This window comes from Protopterus annectens, chromosome 9.part0, assembly GCF_019279795.1.
Source record: "Protopterus annectens isolate FY-2018-M chromosome 9.part0, PAN1.0, whole genome shotgun sequence".
In the NCBI taxonomy this organism is placed as follows: Eukaryota; Metazoa; Chordata; order Ceratodontiformes; family Protopteridae; genus Protopterus; species Protopterus annectens.
The window spans coordinates 247,602,530-247,618,591 of NC_056743.1; the positions used below are offsets into that span (position 1 = coordinate 247,602,530).

Here is a 16,062-nt window from a genome sequence, read left to right on the forward strand (position 1 = left end):
GAGCCAAGTGAATAGAGATTTAGCTTGTGCAGAAGTATATTATGGTTAACCATGTCAAGGCCTTTGACAGGTCTAGGAATAATGCTGATGAGAAGAGATTGTTGTTCCTATTATTATTTATGGCATCAGAGAAGGAAAGGAGGGCAGTTGTAGTACTGTGGGAAGGTCTAAAACCATGTTGACTATTGGCTAGAAGTTTGTTTTGTAGAAGGTAGTTAAGAATTTGTTTATGTATGCATCTTTCCATAATCTTAGCTAATGGGGAGAGTAAGGCAATAGGGCTTAAAGTTTGAGAGCTCAATAGAGGAGCCCCTTTATGTAGAGGTATTATATAAGATATTTTCCATGAGGTGGGGATTTTTCCTTCAGAGACAGTCCTATTAATAAGAATGGATATGGGGTAGTAAATAGCTTTTGCAGCTATTTGAAGGTATTCTGATGGGAGTTGGTCAGCGGATGGGGTGCAAGGTTTAAGTTTCTTGAGAAGTTTATAAATAAGGGATGAAGGAACTGGCTGAATATAAAAGGCATTGGATGAGGTGTTAGAGGTATTAGGTAAGGAGGTAGTGGAAGAGGGTAATGAATTAGCTAGTGTTTGAATGGCTTCTGTAAAATACTTGTTAAAGGCATCTGGGATCAGGGTGGAATTGTTGAGGTTAAAGCCTGAAGGGGTAGGAGTAGTAGAATGGCCTGGTTTAAGAAGTTTGTTAATACCTGTCCAAAATTTTAGGGGGGATTGTTGATTAGTTTGTTGGAGGTGAAGATAATATTCCTTTTTGTCAGAAAGAGTATCCTTCTTAGTGGCATTTCTTAATTGTTTAAAGAGTAGGTGATCAGATGTACTTTTGGTAGTTCTCCATTTAGCCCAAATTTTGTTTCTAAGGAGCATTTTTTGTTTAGTTTGCTTAGTAAGCCACGGGGCTACTTTCGTTCTTATCCTAGTAGAACGAAGGGGAGCATGATAGTCAAGGATTTTTAAAAAGTTGGTATTAAAATAGGCCACTGCTTCGCTTAGTTCGAGGGTAGTAATTGGAGACCAGTCACATGCATTCAATTCAGTCAGAAACTTATCAGGGTTAAAGTATTTGTTTGAGCGAGACATCTTTAGTTTATGGGTAGTTGGGATATGCGATTTTTGTCTAATAACATGTGTGAGCATATGGTCACTAATATTATCGGGAAGAGTTCCTGGCGAGTACATGTTTGGGTGGTTATTAGTAAGGATCCAGTCAAGAGTTGTTTCTTTTTTAGTGGGTTTATGGATTCTAGTTGGAGTGTTTATTAATTGAGAGAAGCCATAAAGATTTATATGGCTGGTGGGGTGCTGGGATGAACAGGTCTTCCAGTCAATGTTGAAGTCACCAAGTATTATGGTTTCCTGAGGTAGTTGGTTAGAAAGTGAACTAAGTAAGTTTTCTAGAATGTGAGTATTATTTCCAGGGGGAAGGTACATACAAATTAGATAAATCGATTTATTGTTGTTAATGTTTAGCTTGATAGATAATATTTCAGCTTTGGAGTCTAGTGATGGAAGTTCGTTATAGAGGGTGATTTGGAGATTAGATTTATAGATAATAGCAATGCCTCCACCTTTCTTCCTTATGCGGTCACGCCTAAGTATATTATAGCCAGGAGGGTAATTTCCTGATCTTGAATAGAGGGTTTTAGCCAAGTTTCGGTAAGACATAGTATGTCAAATGCATGTAAGTAAAGTAGTGAATGGAGGTGATGAATTTTGTTATTTAAACTTCTTATATTAAGTTGTGCTATTAGTAAGGAGTTGGCTGTTTTAGTACATGATGATGTTATCCGTGAAGTATTATTATTTAGATTAAAATTATTATTAGTATCGGGACCTGGGTTAGGATGAATATCTCCATGTAGGAGGAGCTTGTGCTGGGAACTAAAATGGAATTTAAGGGATTTTGGTGAGTTGTATAGATTCTTTTTGTTGAGGTAGCATGATATATGAGTTGTTCTGTGGTATTTAGGAAGTAGAAAGTTAGAGGTACAGGTTATGTTACTATGAGTGAGGGTATTGAAAAAAGAGGTTGGTAAAGTTTGTTGGAGGTGAAGGTTTTGCTCATGTAGAGTGATATTTTCAAAGAAGGTACAATAATAGGGTATGGATAGGGAGGCTATAGTAGTGGTAAGGAGTAGGATAAATGTGAAGTAAGCTTTGAGTATAGGAGACATGATATTGAGTAAGTGACAGGTGAATATAGCTAGTAAGAGAATGTGAGTTTAAGAACAAGTAGAGATGAGCTAGCTTATAGAGAAAGGAAATCAGAGTGAACGGAGAAAAGATGAAGAGAAAAACGGAGAAAGAGGAGATAGGCAGAGGTTATAGTTTACAGTTAGGTACTATAGAATAGGAGTACGAAGTATGGCAAGGCCAGGAGAAAGGAGAGTGTAGAAATAGGCGAGAAAAGAGTTGGAGATAAGTAGGTGATGAAAAAGAATGGGAGGCAGTAGTAGAGATAGTGATTGCTGGGGGTTGGTTGGGTGAGATAGGGGGAGTGTCTAGTGAAGTATAAGTGTAGGACCCCTGGGGGTGGGTGGGAATTGGGGGTAGGGAGGGAAGCGGAGCGGGGCCAGAGCAAGTAGAGACAGAGAGATCTGAGACAATCAGTGAGCAGCAGGATATAGGGAGAGGTAGCAAAGCAGGCAGGTAGCTGTTAGCAAAGCAGAAAGGGGAGTAGGTTAGAGAGGAGAGTGGAACTAAAAAGCACTAAACAGTATAATAGTTAGGAGAAGAGGAGGTACAACCTAGAAATAGAGGGGAAAATAGAAGTAGGAGAAGTCGTGCTCCTAGGGAAGGTATGTGAAGGGAGCAAAAGGAAAAGGACATTCAATGAGCAGGGACTTTGTGAGAAAATAAGAAAGAGAGTAAGGGCACAAAGCCTGTTGTATATCGCCACCTAGTGGGCAGAGTTAGAAGTATCAGCAGATAGCCAGGTTAAAGACTCCACAGGTGAAAAGGATGGGAAGGTAGCAAGGGTATATCCTTCAAGAGGCTAAAGACAAGGAAGGAGGACTGGCTGCAGGCTTTCCTGTTCCAGAGGCTGAGTTACTTTATAATATGCAATTACTGTATAAATTAGGCAGAAAAGCCTTCAAAATGGGTCAGGTGTACAAACATACTTAGTAACTTTAGTACAATCAGGTGGAAGCACAGGGCAGCAGAAAATAAAGGACGGTCCACTTAGGTAATGCTTGAGGTGGTTCAAGGGTTCTTGGAGTAGGCCAGACACTCAATACAAGGTTTAAAGTAGATTGCTAGGGGGGAAAAAGGTGTGAAGAAGGGAAATTAAAAAAGGAATACAGTTTTAAAAAAGAACAACCTTAGTGTACATATACAGAGAGGTATCCAACAGTTCAGTAACTCAGAGAAAAAAAACACAAATTATACTATTCCAAGTATCTTACAGATGCAATAACTGTAAAAAAAAAAACACTTAATTACACATTACAACTGAAATGCACCAAGAATTACTTTAGTGCTTTAGTTTAGCAAATATAACAGACTGTAAAAACATATTATAGTATATTAATGCCAATTAACATTTCCTACTTAGAAATTATCTATCAAACGAACAATCCTCACAGGGGTTGCATGTAGGTAGAGTAATTGTAAAATTGGGTTTAGTGCATCAGCATAGCAGCAAAACAGCCTCTAAAACATGTTAAAGTATGAGTAAAGCACATTAAACACTTATCTAAATTAGTGCAATTTCTTGTACTAACAGGTTAGGTAACAAGATAAAACATTGCCATGGAAGCTCCCGAGTTTCAAGGCGGAAGGCAGCTGCTGTGTATCTGGTCTTATTACCTAGGGAGTTATATCATACAGCAGCTCATATACTATGCTACCAGATAATTTGAGGCAGTGGCATTGTCCTCCATTGAGGCAGAAAATGTGACAAATGATTTGTTTGAGATTTTAAGCAGGGTAGGTTTCCCAAAAGAAATACTGACTGACAGAGGTGCCAATTTCATGTCAGACCTGCTGGCTTATCTGTGGAAGCACTGTGTGATGAAACACCTCAAGACCACCCCTACCATCCCCAGACTAATGGTCTGGTTGAGAGGTTACACTCTACACTAAAGACCATTCTACAGGCATTTGCAGACCAGTTTATGAGGGAGTGGGACAAATATTTGCCCCATCTGTTGTTTACTTACAGGGAGATGCCAAAGGAATCCACAGGTTTTTCACCCTTTGAGTTGCTGTATGGGCATAGGGTGAGGGGACCTCTAGATTTGATTTGAGAAGAGTGAGAGGGTGAGTGTGAATCCCACAAGGAGTCGGTTGTGGCATATGTCTTAAACCTCAGGACAAGGCTCAAGGAACCCATGGGCTTGGCCCAAGAAAATCTGGCAGAAGTTCAACCACAGAAAAAGGTCTGGTATGACAATAATGCCTGAGCTAGAGAGTATACTGTAGTGCAGCAGGTAATGGTTCGTGTTCCTGTCAGACACAACAAACAGCAGGCAGCTTGGAAGAGACCCTTCAAAGTGGTATGGAAGGTCAATAACGTTAACTACATGGTAGAACTGCTAGGCAGGAGGCAGGGGCACAAATTGTACCATGCTAACATAATGAAACCTTATCATGATAGAGAGGCCCTTGTGCTGAGCATTTGCAGTGGATGGCAGGAGGAGTCTGAGGGGCATCTGGTGACTGCTCTCCTCAGTGAGGCTTGGACTGACACCTCAGTGGAAGGGGTAGCAATTTCCCAGCAGCTATCCCCTAAACAGGTTCGAGAAATCTGAGCAGTGTTACAGGAGTTTGGGGACATGCTCACTGGGAAACCAGGGTGCACCCACCTGGTGCAGCACCATGTGGATACAGGATCCCAAAGGCCTATTAAGTAGGCCCCTTATAGGGTGCCTGAGAGAGTCAAACAGACTCTGAAGGAGGAGCTATAGGAAATGTTGAAATGATGGTTAATCCAGCAGTCCAGCAGTCATAGGGGCCTCCTCAGTGGTGTTGGTGCCAGACAAGGATGGCAACACCAGATTCTGTGTGGACTACAGCAAATGAAATAATCACACAGTCAGATGCTTATCCCATGCCTAGGACAGATGAAGCCCTAGAACGGCTGGGTGGGGCTAAGTATCTTACAACTATTGATCTTACCAAGGGTTACTGGCAGGTGCCCTTGACTCCCAGTACTAGAGAGAAAAGTCAGCCTTCGTGACTCCTTTTGGCTTGTTTGAGTTCACAAAGATGCCCTTTGGGATGAAAAATGCCCCAGAAACTTTCAAGAGGCTGGTAGATCATATCCTAGAAGGAGCAGGAGATTTTGCCCTTGCTTACCCGGATGATATTGCCATCTACAGCCATTCCTGGCAAGATCACCTTCAGCATGTCAGGGAGGTGCTGAGCAGATTACAAAGGGTAGGACTGACCATTAAGCCCAGTAAGTGTCAAGTGGGTATGGCAGAGGTTTCCTACCTGGGACATAGATTGGGGAGCGGTAAGATCAGGCCAGACCCTGTCAAAGTGGAAGCCATTCAGGCATGGCCTGCCCCTGTTACCAAAAATCAGGTGAGGGCAGTCTTAGGGACAGCAGGGTACTACAGAATGTTTGTCCCCAATTACAGTACCATAGCTGCTCCCCTCACAGATTTGACAAGGAAAAACAAGCCAGATAAGGTAGTGTGGACCCCAGCATGTGAGCAGGCATTCCAGAAGCTTAAAGGAGCTTTGGGAGGACCCCGTGTTAGCCAGTCCAGATTACAGCAAAGAATTTGTTGTGCAGGTGGATGCTACAAAACATGTGGTGGAGGTTGTACTCAGCCAGGTTTTCTCAGAGGGGGAAGACCACCCAGTAGTATATCTCAGTCGTAGGCTACAACCCTGGGAAAAATGCTATGCAGCTGTAGAAAAGGAATATCTAGCCATAGTGTGGGCACTACAAAACTTCACCCTTATCTGGATGGAAGGAAATTCACTGTATTTACAGACCACAATCCCTTAATATGGTTACATCAAGCCAGCCCGCAAAATGCCAAGTTATTAAGGTTGAGCACAAGGCTGCAGGCATATGATATGACAATGCAGAACCACAGTGGGATTAGCAATGCCAACACAGATGGGCCCTCAAGACAGGGTATGGAGTAGTGTATTCCAAGACAGGATCAACCCACTCAAGCAGTGTTTCTCAAGGGTCACTTGCATTCTAACAGTTTAAATATCTCTAGACAAACCAGCCACAACTGAAAGGTTTAAATATATTTAATAATAAATAATAAAAGAAGAAGAAAATACCCAGTAAAGCATCACAGTACTTTCAGAGTTCAAATCACAGGAAATATTTAAAACAACATTGCAGGGCAGTCTCTAGTATATACATCTAAACTAATCATTACTATACTCCTAATTATATCTAAAATAATTACTATACTAGCAAGGCAAGTGTGGTGAATGGGTTTTTCCAGCTGAACTTGTTGTCAGGTCAAAGACAAATACAGAATGCACAGTCTCTCTCTCTCAGAGACTTCTTAAATTAATATTCCAAATATTACTGCTGGGATACTTGCAGAATGACATCACTTTCTGTCACCTACTTTAGTTCCCAAGCTACTACCAGAATTTAGCATCTCCTTGTGAAAAATACATAGCCCTCAGATCTCTGTAGCTGCTGGGAGGCATAAAACAAAAAAAACACTTACAAGACAATGCAGAAGACTCCCTAGTTTTAGACATCCTGTCTACTTGCTGCATTGAAACCAACTTTTATGGAGCAGTTATAAAACAATTTAATTTCAACCATTTTTCTGAAGTTTTGCAAGTTAACCTTCTATGTTCTGGTTTCCACTGTTTACATACATTTACACAGTTATAATAGTGTGCACATTTCTGTTCTTTTACAGTAGAGTACACTGTAGGATACATTTTTAAGCTCAGCACTTTACACTCACCTCTGTACCAGCAGTTTGATATACAGACAACAGACAGTTCTAATACATTTGTAACACGCGCATATGAACCATGTTGATATTCACAAATGACACTCTCCAAAGCCAAGAACACAGCATCCATGGGACCTGACAACATCCCAGGCTGCGTTCTACATGAACTACAGAATGAACTGGCACCCCACCTAAGTACCATGTTCAGTCATAACTTCACCTCAGTCTTTGTGCCCACTGAATGGCGCACAGCAATGGGCATCCCATTCCACAAAGGGAGAGCCACCATGGACCCTGGGAACTACTACCCCATTAGCCTAATGAGCCTGGTCTGCAAGGCTATGGAACGTATCATCATAGAACTTATAAACAATGACATTGGTAATCTCCAAACTCTGGACCCTACCCAGTTCGGGTTTGTAAAAGTCAGATTATGTCTCCTAAACCTGATATACTTCTTTGAAGCGGTCACCAAAGCCGTAGATGAGGGTAAGGTGGTTCACACAGCCTATCTAGATCTCGCCAAGGCTTTCGACACCATCCCCTAGTCTGGAATTATAGATAAAGTCACTAAACTAGGTATAAATCCCTATGTTACAAGATGGGTTGCTGACTGACTCACTCACAGAACCCACACTGTGAAAGTAGCAGACTCTAAATCCAACTTCAGACCAGTGACAAGTGGAATACCACAGGGTTCAGTCCTGGGTCCTTTCCTGTTTGGTATCTACTTCACTGAAGTACAGGCTGTGAAGACTGGTAGAGAACGGTGAAGGCTGCAAGCCTAGCCAGATAGAATTGTGCAGATAATTCTGTCATTTGTAAATATAAATGTAAACTACAGGCTTGTTGTCTTAAATGTAAATAAATACTGTTACATGTGGAACTGGAAATAAATGTGACAGCAGTGCACTCTACTGACCAAAGTAAAGCATGTGGTGACCCTTTGAAGTAGACAGCAGTGCTGAAAAGCCTAGATGAAGAAATTCTTTCTATTGTTTTAACCAACAGTTAAATTGCTAGATTTAAACATGCAAATGTATTTTTATTGCTCTGTTCCTGACCAGCTGCAAGATAACACAAGGGAGATGTTAAGAATGTAAATGCAGTTAATGTGTAGCCTGGGAACTCAAGGAAAGTGTAACAGAATGATGTAATGTTTATCACAACTGTAATTTCAATTTAAACAGAGAGAATCAGAAGGCATTAAGCATTTTTGTCTTGATCATCCAACTCATAGCACTCTGCCTGTTGTCTTATGTAAGTTATCTTAGACTTGTGTTTTCTTTTCGGAATAGCTAGAAGTAAAAATATTAGACTACGTGTTTTTCTGCGATGTCAGAACTGTACTACTGAATTATTTTAAGTATTTCTGTGTGATCTCTGAACTCTTGACTAGCACTGATTGTGTAGTAGAAAGTATTGTCTTGTGGTTTTAATTATTTATTATTAAATATTTTAAAACTTTTAATTGTGGCTGGTTTGTATAGAGATAAGTTATGCTATAAGAGTACATTGCATGTATATAAGGATCCTGTACCAAGTCACTCTAATAAGCCTTGAAACTGTTTAGTCATACTACCAATTGGATAATAATATTGCACAGTGTGTGTATTTGTTATCCTTTCCTCATATATGAGACGCACTCTCTGGTTTTAGTGGTGAGGATTCTGGCTCCTTGATTGCTGGGCCAGGGCATGGGTGTCACACAGGTGAACACAGCAGGTCTTTGGCTAACAAAGTTTGCAGATGACTGCAAACTAGGAGCCATAATCAAAACTCCTAATGATGTGGACATCCTGCAAAAAGGCCTCACTGAGACAGATGCCTGGTGTCAAAGCCATGGCCTCAAGCTCAGTGCCAAAAAGTGCATTGTCATCCCTTTTGGTAAAAACTCTGTACCCATGAACTACCATATAGGCGGTAGTCTACTTAACACCGAAAGTGTAATAACAGACCTTGGGACGCAGCTGGGCAGTAGTCTCTCCTTTGATAATCACATCGCCACAGTAGTCAGGAAATCCTTCTACATGGCACACCTCATTACAAAAGGTTTCTCTTCCAGGAAAAAAGAGGTCATTGTTCCCCTCTACTCATCACTCAGCCCCATTATAGAGTACAATGCCCTTGTTGGTATGTACCTCACAAGACATCTACAACAACTGAAAAGGCTGAAGAAATACCTCACAAAGAGGATTACTGGCCTCAAACAGATGCCCTACGCAGACCGTCTCAAAAAACTCCAGCTTTACTCCGTCACATATCGCCTACTCAGAGGCAATCTCTGCCTAACATACAAAGCTATGTCAAACACAGAGCTGATGGACATGCTCCACTGAAAGAAATCCCAATCTCGCTGAGCTACACACTCTAGGGACCTAAACCTTGTCACCACAATAAACAAAACATGCTGGAGGGATAGATTCCTGCCACAGAGACTTCCCATACTCTGGAACAAACTACCTATCTATATCAAACAAAGCTCCTCATTAGCACTCTTCAAGAAAAATCTTGATGACTGGATGGGAGATAGGAAATACACCCCAGGGATCACTTCTGTGGCATTGCTCGACAGAGGCACAGGAAAATAATTTTCTTAGGTGGCGAAAGTCAGGGTACTATTTGGCTAGGCTTATATAGGCCCTATGATAGCCTAGTACCTACCTATGAACCTATGAATTATTTACAAATTTCTAGATAGCTGGGCTGGCAGCATCTCCTTTTGTTACAGACGGTAGAAGAAAAACGTTTGTAATGTGAGCATTTTTAATTTGCGAACCAGGAAAAATGCATTTGGTTCTGAAAGATCTAATACAGGTCTCCCGGTACCATTTTTTGGGAGTCAGAACCGTTCTTGAGTAGAAGATTTAGCTTTGTTGAGAAGTGGGAGACAAAGAGAATAAATATTGCAGAGATTACAAAAAGATTTTACCTTTACATTGAGCTAGTAAAAAAATCCACCATGTATCCACTGTTTGTTCTTTATCAGCGCAGAAGGTTACTTCATTAAAGAACTGTCTTAAAATGTGAGCTTACAGTGTTACATGATTTGTTACTAACTTACATAATTGTGTGGTGTTAACAATGATTAAGTAAGAAGTGGATTGCTGCAAGAAGCAGACAATGTTAAAAGAGACTGGTGCTTGCAGAATGGGAGAACTATCTGATCTAAGTTAAAAGAGTACCAAAAGGAATTAGAATTGTGTAACACTGCAAATCAGTCAGGAAACAAAAAAATAACTAACTAAATAAATTAATTAAAATGAGCCATGAGAGGGATAAGAATTGTGAAAGCCATAAGAAGCACATTGCTGATATGTTTGGTACATGGTCTTGTTTTAGCATGATAAAAAGAAATATCCTGTGGTTTATTAAGTATATAGAAAATGTGGCAAGATAAATATTTTTCTAAACTGTGTAAACTATGAGAAATTAATTTGCTGTTGAAGAAAAACATATGGCAGAACAAATTGATGAAAACTCTTTATTTATGGACACAGTAAAGGATGAAAGAGTAAATGCTCCAGATCCTATTTGGTCTGCGGGGTCTGTTTGGATGACCCTTTTTCCTAGCAACCTTTGCATTTCTAGAGTTGCTTATTCCTGTTGACTGGGTGGAACATCCGGGATGTTTTTTGTGTTTGGGACAGGGGAAGAAAAAGGTATGGAGTAACCTCTGGATACAATGCTTTGTACCCACTTGTCATTTGTTGTTTTTTGCCAGGTTTCTGGGTACACAGATAAGCGACCCCTGGCTGCCTCCGGAGATGGACAGATGGGCCTCCCTTCAGGAGCACTGAAAGGGCTTGCCAAGGAAAGATTCTCTGTTGCCCTGATTTTGCGAACCCCCTCTGCCACCTGGTCAGCATCTTCCATTACTGCTTCCCCCTCTACCTCTGGGGGAAGAATCACCATGTGTGTCCTGAAAAGCTCTCTGGGATTTTCAGAACCACATCTCCCCCTCCCTTCTGACCTTTAGGATAAGGTCTAGAAGGTAGGGAAAAACAGACTTCCATGGCAAAGAGTTTTTCCTTCTTGTTCATGCCTGGTTAGTGTGTCTTTGACTTTTGGCCTGAACAAGGAAGAGACATCAAAGGGGGCATTAACAAAAGAAGATATAAAGGCCTCCGCAAAGTCACATAGGCACATCCAGGAATGTCTCCTTAGGGAAATTCCTGAACCCATTGCCCTACTCACTCCATCAGCTGCATAAGAAATGAGTCTCTGAGGAGTTGACCACTGAATTCAAGGTGGAGAGCTGAGAGGAAACTTTTTCTGTTACCCCTTCAGAAACTGGACCCTGAAGAGTATCTCCTAGCTTCTTCAGGAGATCTCTCTGAAGTCTGGTAAAGCAGGTGAGATAATTCAGCAATCTGAGTGCAAAGGTCACTGAAGAAAATGTGCACTTTCCATATCTGTCCATCGTACAAGACTCTTTGTTCAGCAAATGGACAGAAGAGGACATCAGTGACAATTCCTTTTTTGTGGCCGCCACCACCACCATAGCATCTACTGGGGCACCCTTTGTAAGAAAGTTTTTATCAGTAGGAGATGTAATGAATTTATTTGGCCTCCAGGGAACAGGCTCAACTGAGTCTGGAGACTTCCACACCTTTCGACAAACTAGGTCCATCAGTTCATCAAAAGGCAGAGACACACAAGTGGCAGAAGGGTGAGACTCAAAAGCCTTCAGGTATACAGACTCCTCCTCAGAAGGGTTAATTGGCTTCCAGCCACCTCTCTGCTTAAGTATTTCCAGGATGTCTGCAAAGAGACATCCTCAGTGGGCGACCATGGAGACCCTTCTGACATATCAAGATCTGTATCGGATGTGACGGACAGCTCTGGGGAGTCTAAATACTTCTTCTTACATAGTGTGTCTTGCAAGCGACCTCTTCAGAAGGGTATGCTGAAGAGGTTTCGGAAGAGTGGGGGTTCACCCGATTGGGCATCCTGAGGCCTAGGGTCTCCGTGTCTCTGTGGATGCAGTGGTGCCGAGACAGACACTGGGGCCTTTGGGGAAACAATGTGTTGACCTGAGAGTGGAGCTGTCTGTGGAGACAGCACTCTCATCACCTCAAAGGCCCCCCACCCCTGATCTGAGGAAGCTCCTGGCTCCAAAGAACTAGATCATATCCCCGGAACCAAGGGGGTTGGCTCCGAGGCCGATGTAGGAGCCAAGCTCACACATGCCAAAGCCTTGAGAGGTAAGTTTAGATCTGACAACTGCCCAATCCGACTTTCCTCCCTGGACCTGACCAGACAGCACTGGCTCCTGGACTTCTCAAGTCCAGACAGAACCGAGGACATCAGAGCAGGAATATGTCTCGTTCCGACAGCTCCACTGCAACCAGTTCCAGACATTCTGGATCTAAAGTCCAGGATTGGATCAGAGGAGGAACTGATGGTGAGAGGGTAGGCTTGGTCGGTTCCGAAGCCCTCTGGGTGGGATCCCACAAAAGCTTGGCAAGCACTGGTGTCTGCAAAAGCCTCGGCGTCACGCAATCCACATCATCTGAGAGGCTCCTGGAGGATCGCGTGGCGGGAGCAGGAGATCTAGATGTTTGAAAATTTGTTAGATCTCAAAGTAAGAGAAACCAGTTCTAGGGACCGGCTCCGTATCTGTAACACCAATGGCTCCGAGACTGAAGGAGCTGGGGTGGAAGGATTATCAGGCCCGACAAAGAAATTTTTGGCAATTTTTTTTGCCAGCTTAGACTGAGCCTCTGATGAAGAAGAAGACTTTTTTCTGAATTTTTCAGATTTAGATGTAGGGGAAAGGCTCGATTTAGAAGGACTCTAACCTTCTCCAACAGCTTCTGAAAAGAGGGTCTTCAGTAATCCCCTAAGGATTCATTTATTCTTCCTTTCAAGTAGAACCCTATGGCTTAAAGAGTGACAAATGGCACAAGATTCTTGAAGGTGTACCGCTCCAAGACAGTACACGCATACTGTATGTCCATCAGTAATGGACATTTTCTGGCTGCACTTTGTGCATTTTTTACAATCCAAGGGTCTAATATCCTTAGACTGTTTTGACATGTCTAAAGCCATAACAATAAACTAGCAGAAAAAGGAAGGCACAGCAAAAAAATCCAACACTACAGCAACTATATATGTATATATATATTTTTAAACACATATTTTATATACATACTTAGAGTGACAAATGGCACAGGATTCTTTTAGGTGTACTGCTCCAAGGCAGTACACGCATACTGTATGTCCATCAGTAACGGACATTTTCTGGCTGCACTTTGTGCATTTTTTACAATCCAAGGGTCTAATATCCTGAGACTGTTTCAACATGTCTAAATCCATAACAATAAACTAGCAGAAAAAGGAAGGCACAGCAAAAAAAATCCAACACTACAGCAACTATATATATATATATATATATATATATTTAAACACATATTTTATATATATATATATATATATATATATATATATATATATATATATATGTATATATATATACATGGGCGGCCATGGTGGTGCAGTGGTTAGCATTGTCACCTCACAGCAAGAGGTTCTCCAGTTCGATCCTCAGCTGGGGTGCCTTCTGTGCGGAGTCTGCATGTCCTCCCTGTGGTCGTGTGGGTTTCCTCCGGGTGCTCCGGTTTCCTCCCACATCCCAAAGACATGCAGTAGGTGGACTGGACCCTCTAAATTGGCCCTGGGTGTGAGTGTGTGCATGTGTGTGCCTTCTGTGGAAGGTTGGGCACCGGGCTGGCAACTCGACACTGTAAAACTCCACTGCCAATCATGAGCGGACAGGTGATCTGCTGTGGCGACCCCTAACTGGGAAAAGCCGAAAGAAGAAGAAGAAGAAGATTTTATATATATATATATATATATATATATATATATATATATATATATATATATATATATACATATATTAAAACACACACTAAAAGAGAAAAAGCCCTCTAAAACACACTAAAAAGGAAAAATCCCTCTAATTTAAATGGGCCAAACAGTTCTCTAACTTAAACGAGCTAGCCTAATCTAAGGAAAAAACAAACACAAATTTAACCACTCTCTAATTAAAATGAGTTTAACAAGGAAATAAAAGTCCTCTAACTAAACATGGGCTTAAGCCGGGATAGAAAAAAAAGGCCTTGAGGATAAAAATGATGGCTAACAGCAAAAAACAATGGCAGTGAACACACCAAAACTGCTAAAGGGTTAACTATCTATTTTACCTAACAAACTATTCTAAAATAACAGAATATAGCAATTTTAGAAAACAGAAATAATTTCACTTAGCCAGAGCCAGTACAAAGCACTCTATCTTGTTTTAGCGGCAAACAAGATCTGAGGAACTTCCTAGGGTATGATAGGATAAGGTTTTCAGCCACAAACTAGTAGAAGACCTCGAGCATTTGTATAAGGCCGAGTTGGAACTGAGGATCAGTTCCGAATCAACCAGTGTAGAATGAAGGCAAGATAGGACAACATCACATCAGTTGTTTCAAAAGAAATGTGAGCAGCCAAGATAAATTGTTGTTCAAATGGAAAGACCATAAAATGTTAAAAAGAAACAGGAAATCTGCTCAAGCCAAATTTGTCTGAGCTGTCCAGGTTCCTTCCAAAAGTGCTGAAATATTTTGAGACATAACCTTAATGATATCTAGAAAGATGTGCTAGGAGACATATTCTGTAGTGGTTGTAAGACCAGAACAGTCACTTCAGCTGTGAAGAGTCACCTGAAGATGACATCCCAAGTACATCATCATCAATTACAAAATGTTTAAGTTTCAGGTTTGACATAATACGTTGTTAATAAGGTTTTTAGTAACGCCTACAGAAAATATGGATAAAATGCAATATCCAATGTAATGCAAATACAGAATGATTAAAGTGTCGAAGCAATGCATATGAAAATACAATTCACAAATGTTTTCTAAGCATGTACAGATGTTTAACATGTAATGTCAAACATCTGAACTGTAGGTTTACGGAATGAGTTGTATAATGAGTGGTGAAGCAAAAAGTCATGAACCAAGTTCCCTAACTGTAGTGTGGAAGAAATTTCATGTATCATACATATCAAACCACCAGTGTTCTATTTTTTCATGCTTAATAGTGTTTACGACTAACTTCAGTGGGACACACTGATTGCTTATGTTGTTGCTGAACACTGCTTTAAATAACTCGTGCAGGTTTTTATGAATAGACAGTCTCATGAATGGCTGTCTCCTGTTGCTGTTGAGGGGAATTTATGGTGTGATAAGTGTGTGTTTGTTTTCTGATGACACAACAATATTTAATAAATATCCATACTGTGCACCTGACATGTATTTAATACTCATCTTGGGTGCGCTGTTAGGATGAAAATGTATAGTTAGGATGAAAATGTATACACAAACCCACAAAAGAAAAGTGCATTATTTTGCTTCTGAAAGAGAGGGTAGAATGTGAAATATTCAAATAATATATATTTATATATTTGAATATGTGGTTCCTGTAGCCTTATTCAGAATCCCACATATGTCATCTAGTCTGTTTTCATGTATTGTATTACACAGCCTGTAAGTAACAGTGATGGAGATTGCCATGCTATACTTTATGTTTCACCTTTTATATGTGTATTTCTGGACATCATATTTTGCAACCTATAGATTATATGCATTTCCACATTTTCACCCACTTTAAGTCTTGTTGCAGTACGTCTATTACTCCTTCTTCTTAACTGACTGCTCTAAGACAACATCCTTGAAACTGCGGGCTACAGAAAGAAAACATAGTCATGGCCTGATGATTTTCTGTCTTTGTGATGTTAACAGTATTTTGAGAGTGTTTTATACTCCCTTTTGTTTGGTTTTCAGTCATGTATGACATAAGGCTCTATCACCCCATATTCTCTGTATAGTGTATTTTCTTCTTTTTTTATTTAACATGGTTTCATTAAGTACTAGACTTTTCACCCCATTCATTCTGCTTATCATGGTCTAACAACTGTACTTTTTGTAATACTCTTTGGATGGAAGCAACTTGAATCTTGTGGCAAGAACTCTTTTACCAAATCTTGAAATTGCTGTGGTTGTCATAAAATGTCCAGCCCAGTTTCCAGGTACAATACTGTAAGAAGACTGCACAAGATACCTTGAAATATCTGCCTGCAAATTAAAC

The 16,062-nt window shown here is 40.8% G+C and overlaps 1 protein-coding gene across 1 annotated transcript in view; it reads right to left on the reverse strand.

Moving 5' to 3' along the window:
* LOC122811165 (oxysterols receptor LXR-alpha-like) overlaps window positions 1-16,062 on the reverse strand; it is a 516,654-nt gene that overhangs the window by 455,062 nt on the left and 45,530 nt on the right. The window lies entirely within an intron of this gene.